The sequence below is a fragment of the Lytechinus pictus genome, chromosome 8, assembly GCF_037042905.1.
Source record: "Lytechinus pictus isolate F3 Inbred chromosome 8, Lp3.0, whole genome shotgun sequence".
NCBI classification, from domain to species: Eukaryota; Metazoa; Echinodermata; class Echinoidea; order Temnopleuroida; family Toxopneustidae; genus Lytechinus; species Lytechinus pictus.
The window spans coordinates 8,764,696-8,777,145 of record NC_087252.1 but is presented as its reverse complement, the minus strand read 5'-3'; the positions used below and the strand labels follow the sequence as shown (position 1 = coordinate 8,777,145).

Here is a 12,450-nt window from a genome sequence, read left to right as displayed (position 1 = left end):
TTTCCCGAGCAAGACATGTTTTACTATTAAGGCGGATTTTCTAATGTTCAAAGCATTTTGCAGTTTTATGCATAAATTACGGTAATTAGAGATTATTTGCATATTTCAAAAAGTTCGTTTTTCCAATGTCTTTCCCAAACCCTTAGACACATTCCTACCATTTATTATTTACATACCACATTTATTGCTAGTTTTATTCAATTTAGATTATCCAGAATCATTTGAAAAAGAGGCACTTTTTATTGAAAATGTGTATAATTTATGCAAATTAGGTAATGAAATGTATGGTTACCGCATTCTTTTTTCATTAGTTTTCTTATGCTACTTCCCAGAAGGAAGAACCAGTTCAACTGGACCAGTTCGACTAGTAGAATTTTAACTGGTAACTCTGGAAATTGGAACACCGGTTTACTGGTCTAACTGGTCGTACTGGTCCAGTTAAAATTATACTGGACCAGTTAAAAATTAAATTGGTCTTGAATTACTGGTCTCCAGTTAATTTTTAACTGCAATTTTGAAACTGAAGTCTGTTACTGGTCTCAGTGGCCTAAACTGGCGTTGTAAACTGGTACCCAACTCAACTGGTGTTACTGGTATTTCCTACTGGTGGAACTGGTGCTCTGGATCAATGTGTCATATGCGTTTGGTTGCTTATGCAGTATATCATGATCAGTGAAATGTGGTGGAAAAGATGGTTAGTAACTTCATCTTTCTGCTGTTATTCTAAATATGTAATGCAAAATTACACATTTTTATTTTGAATTAGTGCACACATTTATTTAGAACGTAATAAAAAACAATGAGTGCCATTGCATGGATATTTCATTTTAAATAATGATTTTTTGTAAAAAATTTGAAATATGCAAATTAGGTAAACCACGTGATCAGCACAATCAGAATTACTGGTATAACTGGTCATGACCAGTTAGTAATTTTATTTCAAACAAGGATTGGAATTAGACTGTTGACTTATCAGGTAAATATATATTTTTTTTATCGAAAGCATAACGAAACTTACAGTGATAATTATCAAAATAATAATAGAATTTATAAAATATAATTATAATATCAATAATAATAATATCTATAATAAAATAGATAACAACAGCAATGATAATAATGATAATAATAATAATGATAATAATAATAGTAATAATAATAACAATGGTAATAATAATAATAAGAATAATAATAATAATAATAATAATGATAATACATTTGATAAAACTGGTCTTCATTTGATTTTTACTGGTCCAGTTAAAATCAACTGGCCCAGTAAAAAATATACTGGAAACCAATACAAAAAAATACTGGTCCAGTAACACCAGTTTGATGAAAAACAGGTTAACTGGTATTACTACTTTGCTTGAACTGGTATATACAATGATGGAACTGGCCCAGTAAAATTATACTGGAAACCAGTAAAAAAAAAATACTGGTTATACTGGTCCAGCATACACCAGTTTGATGAAAAACAATTTAACTGGTATTACTACTTTGCCTGACCTGCATGGAACTGGTTTCCAGTTGATTTTTACTGGTCCAGTTAAAAATCACCTGGCCCAGTAAAATTATACTGGAAACCAGTAAAAAAATACTGGTTATACTGGTCCAGCATACACCAGTTTGATGAAAAATAGTTTAACTGGTATTACTACTTTGCCTGAACTGCATGGAACTGGTTTCCAGTTGATTTTTACTGGTCCACTTAAAAATCACCTGGCCCAGTAAAATAATACTGGAAACCAGTAAAAATATACTGGAAACCATTTTAAAAAAATACTGGTCTAACTAGTTTTTCCTTCAGGGTTCCACAAACGCTTTGCATCAAATTGGACATTTCTTTGAAGTAGCTTTACATGTTTACAAGTGTTTTTAGTAAATTACTCATTTTAGAGGCTAATTTACATAATTTATGCTAATTAGGGTTAATTTGCATAGATACAGAGTGTCTCTTTGGATAAAAATTTTCAAATGGGTTCAAGGAATATACATGCCAAGAGGCACATTTGTACAAAAAAAAAAGCAGCGTTCACCCCTTTTTTGCAGTGAACAAGTCTACTACTAGTAGTAGGGATAAAATGAAGCTGTCCAAAGCCAGGGCCAGAGCCTACCGCCTCGTATACAAAACCAGGGGCGTAACAGGGGTCGGTGGCCAGAGGGGCAAGAGCCAAAAATTTCCCAGTCATATCATGTTATGAACAGGATTTTTTTTATTATTGTGCCCCGAGCATTAGGTGAAGCTCAAATGCTCAATGCGTGAAAAAGTACAAAAAAGCGCGCGCAAAAAGTCCCGAGCGAGCGAAGCGATCGAGCGAGAAGAAAAATAATTTTATCATGAGAATCTAACTTTAAGAGTGATTTTGACATGGTATTCAGAAAATAGCATTACATCTCAAGGGCGGATCCAGCCTTCGCCAAAAGGGGGGGGCGGAATTTTTTTTTTTCAGCCATATTTTCCCCGATCGGCCGCTCGAAGATGAGTTTTGTTTGTTTCTTTGAAGGGGTAGTCCTCATAGAAACTTCCTAGCTTTATTCTTAAATAAATCAACATGAATATATAATATCATAATCCTTATTCATATAATGCGAGCTCAAAGCGCGAGCTAATTTTTTGTTGTTGAAATTTTAATGTATTTTTCCTAAATTTTGAACATTCTGCACGGGCAATAATAGTTATCCTGAAAAAGATGTACATGCAACTAAAGAATTACTACGAACGCGAAGTGCGAGCAGAAATGAACTGATGGAAAAGGCTGTAACAGACTTCTTGCAGTTAGCCTTGAAGACGTTACATTTTTCAACAAATAAATAATGCGAGCTGACATTTTTTAATACATTTTGACCTAAAAATGGACATTCTAAGCACTTTTTGAAACTTAAAAAGAATAGGTATATATATAAACAATTGATGCGAGCGGAAAATTTCGAGATTTAGACCTGCAAACGAGACACTCTATTCATGTTTTGTAAATCATGAAAAGGAGTAATTGGGGGTCTTCCTTACATTAATAATGCTAGCGCAAAACGCAGGCAGACAATCCCAGGTCAAAAAACCAGTTAAGGACCAGTTCATCCAACTGGTACTGGTACCAGTTGATTCCAGTTAGCGAACTGGATTCAATATGGAAATTGGAATACTGGAATCAACTGGAATCCAGTTGACAAATTGTAACTGGTACCAGTTGGAAATACCAGTTGGCAACTGGTCCTAACTGGTACCAGTTAGCAACTGGTACCAGTTGACAACTGGTCCTAACTGGTACCAGTTAGGACCAGTTGGAAACATGAGTTGTCAACTGGTGCCAGTTAAAACCAGTTGGAAACACCAATTGTAAACTGGTGCCAGTTAGGACCAGTTGGAAACATGAGTTGTCAACTGGTGCCAGTTAAAACCAGTTGGAAACACAAATTGTCAACTGGTGCCAGTTAGGACCATTTTGAAACATGAGGTGTCAACTGGTGCCAGTTAAAACCAGTTGGAAACACCAATTGTCAACTGGTGCCAGTTAGGACCAGTTGGAAACATGAGTTGTCAACTGGTGCCAGTTAAAACCAGTTGGAAACACCAGTTGTCAACTGGTGCCAGTTAGAACAAGTTGGAAGCACCAGTTAGGACCAGTTGGAAACATAAATTGTCAAGTGGTACCAGTTAGAAACACCCTGCAATGTATAGCATAAACAAAAATGAATCATGTGGATATGTACATTCCCGATCTTTTACTCTTCTCGTATAATCACTCCTTCGTTTTCCTTGCGCACACACACATTAGAATATTGGTACCAACACCCCCCCCCCCCCTCTCAGGCGGTTATTTCAATTATAAATTATCTTCAATTATCTTTACATTGAATGTCCACTCCTGTTATAACAATGTGCAAGGACAAGTGAAATAATTATCCTTGCACATAGGACTGATGAAATGAATCAAGGTAAATTTGTAGCATTGTATTGAAACCTTGTTAATTTCCACATGCACAATATAACAGGATTGGACTGTAAACTTGCTCTGGTAAATCAATCCCTCAGTCTCTTGAAATCTGTACCAAAAAACATCAGAGAATGACAAAAGTCACAAAAAACATCTATATGGTATCTAAACTAGGAATTTAATGAAAGAAAATTATGTTACAAACTGTAACATGCTGTGTATAATTCTTGTATTATGTGTCAACAAAGATCATTAACTTACACAGTAAATATGTAGTCAATCCAATTTTTACATGCTAGCTTGGAGACAAAATTTGAATATAATGCATCTAAGCATTTACCTTCAATAAATAATATGTACTATTTTTAAAGGAATGATAAAGGAGTCTTTTTTTAATTATTATTTATTGAGATCTTGGGTCCCTCACTGGCTCTGAAGAGGAAACGTGAAACAGGTACCTTCCTTTCCTGTAGTGGCACTTGATCTTTGCTGGTAGATGCGATGTATCTGAAGATTAGAAGAAAAAAACCAATGGAATGAAAAATAATAAGTACAGTGAATACCGTAATACAAAATTTCAGTGGTGTAAAATTATATCTGCACATAAAGAAAATACATGGGATAGTGAAACTTCTCTAAGTTCCATATTTCAATGATTCAATTATAAATGATAGACAGCACATCATCATTTTTATTACAACATGTATAGTAAGTTCACATGGTCTTGGGAATACTTCTGAAATTGACATCGCAGAGATGAAATTGCCTCGACCTTATACCTATACATTTATTTTAATAATAAAGACTTAGACTATGTATGTTTGCATATATGTATCTAGGAGTCTATGTTGCACATTATCTGCTAACATCTGATGGGTATTTCATGATTGTCAGTGCCGACTATTTCAGTGAAATCATTGCTTTTGATTGGCTGAGAAGCACTGGCCTCTGACTGTTACTATGGTAACTGTCGGAAAAAGACAACTTGTTAATGCTGACAACTTTCAAAAAGCAGTTCCCAGAACATGTTTAAAAACGCAAGACAAAGCAAAAAAAAAAAAAATGAAATACAAAATTTTATCCGAGGATTAAAGGGATGGTCCGGGCCGAAAATATTTACATCTAAATAATACTTGAGTAAAATTCACAGAGCAAAATGATGAAAATTTCATCAAAATAGGATAACAAGAAGTTATTGAATTTTAAAGTTTATCAATATTTTGTGAAAACAGTTGTATGCACTTCGTCATGAATATTCATTAGGTGGGCTGATGTCACATCTCCACTTTCCTTTTTTTTATGTTACTAGATGAAATCATAAATGTTTGATTTTTTCATACACGTGTAAATGATGCGTCTCCATTGTAATGAAATAGGTTGCGTCAATAACTAATGCACCTAATCAGTTGTCAATCCAATTGTCAATAGTTCTTGGTTAAAAATATCTTAATAAACCTAATCTCATATAATAAAATACAAAAGGGCAATTGGGATATGACATCATCAGCCAACCTAATGAATATTCATAAAGACATGCCTAGAACTATTTCACCGGAATAATGCAAATCTTTAAAATTCAAAACCTTAATTAGTTATCAAATTTTGATCAAGTTTTCAGCATTTTGCTATGTGAATTTTACTCTATTTATTGAGATATGTTTCCAGCCTGGACCATCCCTTTAATTCTACTTCTACGGTACCCCCACACATACTGGTAAGTCAGAGGTAAAAAACAACGAGAACCAATTTAATTTCAAAGATAAAAAAATACTTCAGCCTCCAGATTTAAGAAAAAATTCAGGAAATGTTATTTTAGTTCAGACTTATTGTGCACGTTTCATTTCGGAGGTCAATCTGAAATTATACTTCCAGTTTTAAATTCACGCCATTTGGCTATGCAAAAGCATGAATTAAAATTGATGGGCATGGGCCCATGTCACTGGCTAGCCTAGAGGACTCCATGAAGATAATTTTATCATTTTTACATTGTATTTTCATCACGGAGCCTAGACAAGCCTCCTATAAGGTTGCTCGTACAACTGTGTAAACAAAGATAGATTTCCCTCGGAAATCCAACTTTCCCATAATGATTTTTGGGCAAACATTAAATTTTTACATTTTGTAAGCCTTGATACTCTAAATGTGTACAAAGGCTTTAAAAAAAATTAATTGTAAAATGTACAAATTGGAAATTTTCTTACAAAAAGGATCACTTGCTTGCAGATCTAGTCCTCACTGCCTCTGAAGAGTTCACGTGCGACAGGTACATTCCTTTCCTCTACTGGCACACATTCTTTGCTGGTAGATGCGATGTATCTGAGGAATTTTTTTCAAAAACAATGGAGAGAAAAATAATCAGTACAGTGAACAACAGCGAATAACAAATACGTATATATTACAGTGAATAGCAATACATGTCTACACCTTAGGCGGGCAAGGGTTACTACAGAGTGTTGTAAAATTCCATTTGCACTTTAAGAAAAATACATGGGATAGTGAATCAATTTTTACATTGTATTTTCATCACGGAGCCTAGACAAGCCTCCTATAAGGTTGCTCGTACAACTGTGTAAACCAAGATAGATTTGATTTTTCCTCGGAAATCCACCTTTCCCATAATGATTTTTGGGCAAACATTTAATTTTTACATTTTGTAAGCCTTGATACTCTAAATGTGTACAAAGGCTTTAAAAAAAATTAATTGTGAAATGTACAAATTGGAAATTTTCTTACAAAAAGGATCACTTGCTTGCAGATCTTGTTGTCCTCACTGCCTCTGAAGAGTTCATGTGCGACAGGTACATTCCTTCCCTGTACTGGCACACGTTCTTTGCTGGTAGATGCGATGTATCTGAAGAATTTTTTTTAAAACAATGGAGAGAAAAATAATCAGTACAGTGAACAGTGAATAAAAATATGTCTATATTACAGTGAATAGCAATACATGTCTACACCTAAGGCGGGCAAGGGTTACTACAGAGTGTTGTAAAATTCCATTTGCACATTAAGAAAAATACATGGGATTGTGAATCAATGGTTCAACTATAATGATAAACAGCACATCATCATATTTATTTAAAAAATGAGTAAGTTCACTTGGTCTTGGGAATACTTCTGAAATCGATGTCGCAGAGATCAGTCCTTCATGTTTATAATTCCATGGAGCTCAATAAATGGCTCTCCTTATGCCTCCGAATTTGCTTTCCTAGACACACTCAATTTTATAAAATGCTCAATTGTTGTAGATTGTTATTAAAATTGTAAATGCAACAGCTGTGTAGCTATTAATTAATCTGTGGTGAAACTAGGCTTGGGTCATGTACAAAAATATCGCGCTCCTCAAAAAAAAAATTATAAGTAGGGTGTCCGAACTCATATTAGGCCTAAAAAAAGTGCTAGAATTTCATATTTTACATCTTTAAAACCATTAAATCACCATCTCTTTTCCATAATTCTCATATTAATAGAAGATACACAAAGACCCCAAAAGAAAACTTGACATCTGAATTACCTAACTTACAGCCTCCTCATATGGAGGGCAGCAACGAAGTATTCGGATCTCTACTCCTGGCGGTTCTGAGCTGGGCCTTCTTCTGGAAACTACCGGTACCCCAGGTCATGTTCACTGACTTCATCTCCTCCTCGAGGCTCAGTATGACTCCAGGTGGTTTTGGGTCTCCCTCTCTCCTGAAATACAGTCAAAAAGTGATAAACAGCTATTCATGAAAAAATCAGACTCTTAAAATGGTGGAAAAAATAATGAATTTCGATTTTCGGCATTTCAAAATCTCATCAAAATCCTCAAATCGTGTGTAAAGTGATTGGTGCGCAGACACGAGGCGCTGGCCACTATCATATTCATAATGTTAAATCTGAAATTGAAAATCATAACTGGCTGAGTCTCAGATTTTTTCCAAGACCAAGAAAATCAGTTTCACATTCGATCACATATCTCTCTCATTTACTTATAACAATATATGGAACAATATCAACTGAAAGATTTTGTGAAATAAAAAGAAATTCATGTTAAATCTTAACACAAATCGTAAGGTCAATATGATGTATGTGCGCAGACTTGCACCGGCATGGCAGCCACACATCCACGCCCGGCTAGTCGCGGCCGGCAGGCAGCGCTGAGGGGCAGTAACAGGATGTCCTGACGAACTCTAACGTTACAGCTAGCCCCGCAGCTAGCTGCGAGCCGCGCCATTTAACAAACTACGAAAAGAAAATCATAGAAAATTGTTAACTTACCTGTAGAGCCTACTGCGAATGTCTTAGCTTTCAAGTCATTGTCCAAATCTTGTCCGTGTGATTTCAGTGGTTGAATTATTATTAAAACGGCCTTCTTTATCCTTCTTTATCGCACTAGCACTCGATAAAAGTGCGGTGCAAATTAACGGCGCGGCGAAGATGGCTCTTTCAAATTCAAATTAGATTGGCGGTTTGCGTTTGGCGGCGCTGGTTAATTTGCATATAGTATACGGACGATAGCGATCAGTGGCACTCAGTGCGCATGCGCAGGCCCGCCCGCGCCCGGTGATTGAAGGAAGATCTGCTGAGTCAGGAATAATGAAGGGGGGGGGGGGGGGGTCTAAAGCAAGAAAGAGGTTTTAAAATAGATATACGAACTTCTTAACATAAAAATTTCTTCTTGTTTGGTTTTGGTTGGCAACCAGTCAAGAAATGACGATTTTTGCCTCTGCTTTTGGAGCTTTTTTTTTTCTTTGAAAGTTTAAGAATGAATTAGCTTAATATTTGTTCTTAATTTATTTCTATTTTATTTATTTTCTTTTTCTTTGAAAGATAAAGATAGCCTTGCTTAACATGGCAAGGTTGTAAACTAGCAATAAATATGCGCGTTATAAATAGAAAAAAATAGCTATTCTATTCACCTTCAAAAATATTTTTAAAATATCAGTGAGTTAAAAAAAGAAAAATACATTAATTTTTATATGATTTGTAAAAATAGTGTAAAATAGTACTCTTTAACTTAAATTAGAAAAAAGGGATTAAATAGGAAGAAATTTTTTAATGTAAACTAGAAAATTTCACTGAGAATAACATGTTTCGATTTAAGTTATATGGTAATATCGAACCACATACTTTAATGAAACTTTTCAAGGTGGAAATATTAAAATTAACATAAAGAATAATTAAGTTAGTTATTATGTAGATATTTTTTTCCTCTTATCCTCAATCGAGCTGTGTATAGGATGGATAAATGCATGGCATTTATTGTGGTAAAAGGCTGAATTACATGAATTTGTACAGAGCAAAATTTCAGTAAACAAATAAGCAACAAAAAAATAACAAAGTATACTAATGTATAATATTGGAAAGGGGATACAAAAAGAAAAGTATACAGGGAGGGGGGGACTAATGTCAAAAGCAGGAACGGACAAATGTTGGGAGTAGGCTAAATGTATATACCTTTAACATAATGAACATTTTCACATAAATATATATTTAACCAATGTTGAATGAATAACAATACATGTAGATTAAAGAGTGGATTGTATGAAATAATACTTGCTTTTTTTAAAGAAAAGTAACGCTTTGTTGATGGTAACAATAATAATAGTTATAGGAAACACATTCATGAATGATAATCATAAAGAATTATCTCAAAAGGAATTAAAAACAAAGATAAGAGGACTTTGAAGTAATATGATCTGTACAAAAAATATAAATATTAATGTAAAGTGGGTTACAGCTATATTGAGCCAGTGACTTGTCGGATAAGAAATTTGAATGATTACTGCAGATATCAACAATTACAAAAATATTTCAAAAGTCAGTTACAGTTTAAGAGAAGCGACAAATAAAACAACAAAGGTATGAAAACATAGTTCTTATATAATATATATATATATATATATATATATATATAAACTCTGTTGGAAATAAGTACAATGCATTACCACTATGCCTCTTATATACATATATATATATGTATATATTATATATGTATATACGGGTTCTTACTAGAATCAACTGGTAAGTCCTATTGGTTCTAACTGGTATCATTTGGTTTGATATTCCAGTATGGTTAATGGGTTTCAAGTGGGTTATGGGTGGCCTATGGGTTTCAACTGGTATAATCTGTTCCAGTTTGGTTTATGGGTTTTAACTGAAATCAGCTGGTAGATATATACTGGTAATGCCTATTGGTTCTAACTGGTATCAATTGGTTTGATATTCCAGTATGGTAAATGGGTTTCAAGTGGGTTATGGGAGGTCTATGGGTTCCAACTGGTAAAATATGTCCCAATTTAATTGATTTATGGGTTTTAACTGGAATCAACTGGTAGTATACCAGTAATGTATGTTGATTTTAACTGGTATCAATTGGTTTGATATTCCAGTATGGTTAATGGGTTTCAAGTGGGTTATGGGAGGTCTATGGGTTCCAACTGGTAAAATATGTTCCAGTTTGGTTTATGGGTTTTAACTGAAATCAACTGGTAGTATACCAGTAATGTATGCTGGTTTAACTGGTATCAATTGGTTTGAAATTCCAGTATGGTTAATGGGTTTTTCAGTGGGTTATGGGAGGTCTATGGGTTCCAACTGGTATAATCTGCTCCAGTATGGTTTATGGCTTTTAACTGGAATCAGCTGGTAGATATGCCAGTAATGCCTATATTGGTTCTAACTGGTATCCATTGGTTTGATATTCCAGTATGGTTAATGGGTTTCAAGTGGGGTTATGGGAGGTCTATGGGTTCCAACTGGAACACTGTGATCCAGTTTGGTTTATGGGTTTTAACTGGAATCAACTGGTAGGTATACCAGTAATGCATGTTGGTTCTAACTGGTATCAATTGGTTTAATGATATACCAGTATGGTTTATGGGTTTAAGGTGGCATTAACTGGTATATACACCTATTGGGTTTCTATGGGTTCCAACTGGCATCAAATGGTCCAGTTTGGCTAATGGGTTTTAAACTGGAATCTATTGGTAGATAAACCAGAAAGGCCTATTGGTTTTAACTGGTATTAACTGGTGTACTAATTTATACCAGTATAGTTAATTGGTTTCAACTGGAATAAACTTGTATGTTTTCAGCATGTCCAGTTGGGACAATGGGTTTCAACTGGAATATACTGGCATGGTGGGAGTTTACCAGTTGTGCCAATTGGTTTCAACTGGTACCAGTTGACTCCAGTTGAAACCAGTTAAAATTTCAACTGGTTTCAACTGGTTTTTTTTACCTGGTTTTTATACACCTTTTGAACTGATTGAAAAGGTACCTGTTAAGGACTGCTTGCATGCCATGAACAGTGGCGTAGGCGTATTTCACCGGGAAAATAAAAGAAAAATGTGAAAAGAAAAAAAGGAGGGAGAAAGAAAGGAAAAGGGGAAGGAAAGGGGAAAGGAAAGGAGGAAAAGGAAAGGGACAGGGAAAAGTTTTTTTTTAATGGAAAAGGAAGGATAGCGGGAAAATGTACGAAAGAAGAACATTTCAGAAAGAACAAGTCATTCCGAAATAGGCCTATATAATGCAATAGCACGGTGGGAAATAAATTAAAAGATGACAAAATGGCAAACAATAGCTGGAAACGAAGGTATAATGTAGTTAGTCAAAAGCTAAATTTGAAAAAAATAAAAGGGACAAGAAAAAAATAACACGACCGGGCTGCCGATGATTGAAATTAAAGAACGGAAAGAAAGATGGACTGCATATACAATATTGTGCTACAAGCTTGCTAAATTTTATGGAAATAAGCTACCGGTGCTTTGCCCCAGACCCCACGCAGTAGTGGCTCTTCATTTATAACCTTCAAATGGCTCTATATATATAACGCTCCCCGTTCAATCACGTTCAATCACTGGCATACAGGCGCGGGGGGGGGGGGGGGGGGGTCTTGGTTCCACACCCAAGAGGAAATAAAAGCAATTATAGGAGACAACGTATAATGAAATGAATGAAAACAATGAAATGTGTTATTTGCTGAATATAATGGAAAAATCTATCACATAATTAGAATTTAATTTCAATAGGCAATTTTTTTTTCCAGCTCACTTTGCACGCTGGCCACTTTTTACAAATTTTTCCCGCATTACTTTGTTTTGCCCCCTCAAAATATTTGGTTCATTACGCAACTGGGTTGAATAAATGTGTTGTGTAAAAGCTATATTCTGTATATGCCCGTGATTTGATTAAAATAGCGGCAATCTGCGAGGTTTAAATGGCTCCGCCCCGGACCCCAACCGCACAGCACTGTGCATGGAAGGGTTGGGTCATGGCCCCAAAAAGTTTTACAAATTAGAACAAAACAAGGTGGAAAGAAATTTAAAGCAAAGGAAAAGCGTAGGATATGATTTTATTTACTGAATATAATTAATGTAAAAAAATAGCTCAAAGTTAGATTCTCATGAAAAATTTATAAACGTTTCATTAAGCATTGCAATATTATAGCCACTCTATCTAAACCAAATGGTTCAAATGTTTAAAATATTTAAAACCAATTGATGAGAGCGCGAAGCGCGATTGAGCGAAAAAAAATCGA

General features: G+C 34.8%; 1 long non-coding RNA gene across 2 annotated transcripts; it reads right to left on the bottom strand.

Annotated features, from left to right (window-relative positions):
* Positions 1-4,087: 4,087 nt before the first annotated feature.
* On the bottom strand, positions 4,088-8,375 carry LOC129280729 (uncharacterized). Of its 2 annotated transcripts, none has more exons than XR_010294398.1 (5): positions 8,187-8,375; positions 7,444-7,619; positions 6,666-6,765; positions 6,134-6,248; positions 4,088-4,439 (listed from the first exon to the last, which is right to left on the bottom strand). It is a non-coding gene; the product is annotated as an uncharacterized LOC129280729 (long non-coding RNA). The 2 variants fall into 2 exon arrangements; XR_010294397.1 differs by having other exon boundaries at positions 6,666-6,783; positions 8,187-8,374.
* Positions 8,376-12,450: the final 4,075 nt, after the last annotated feature.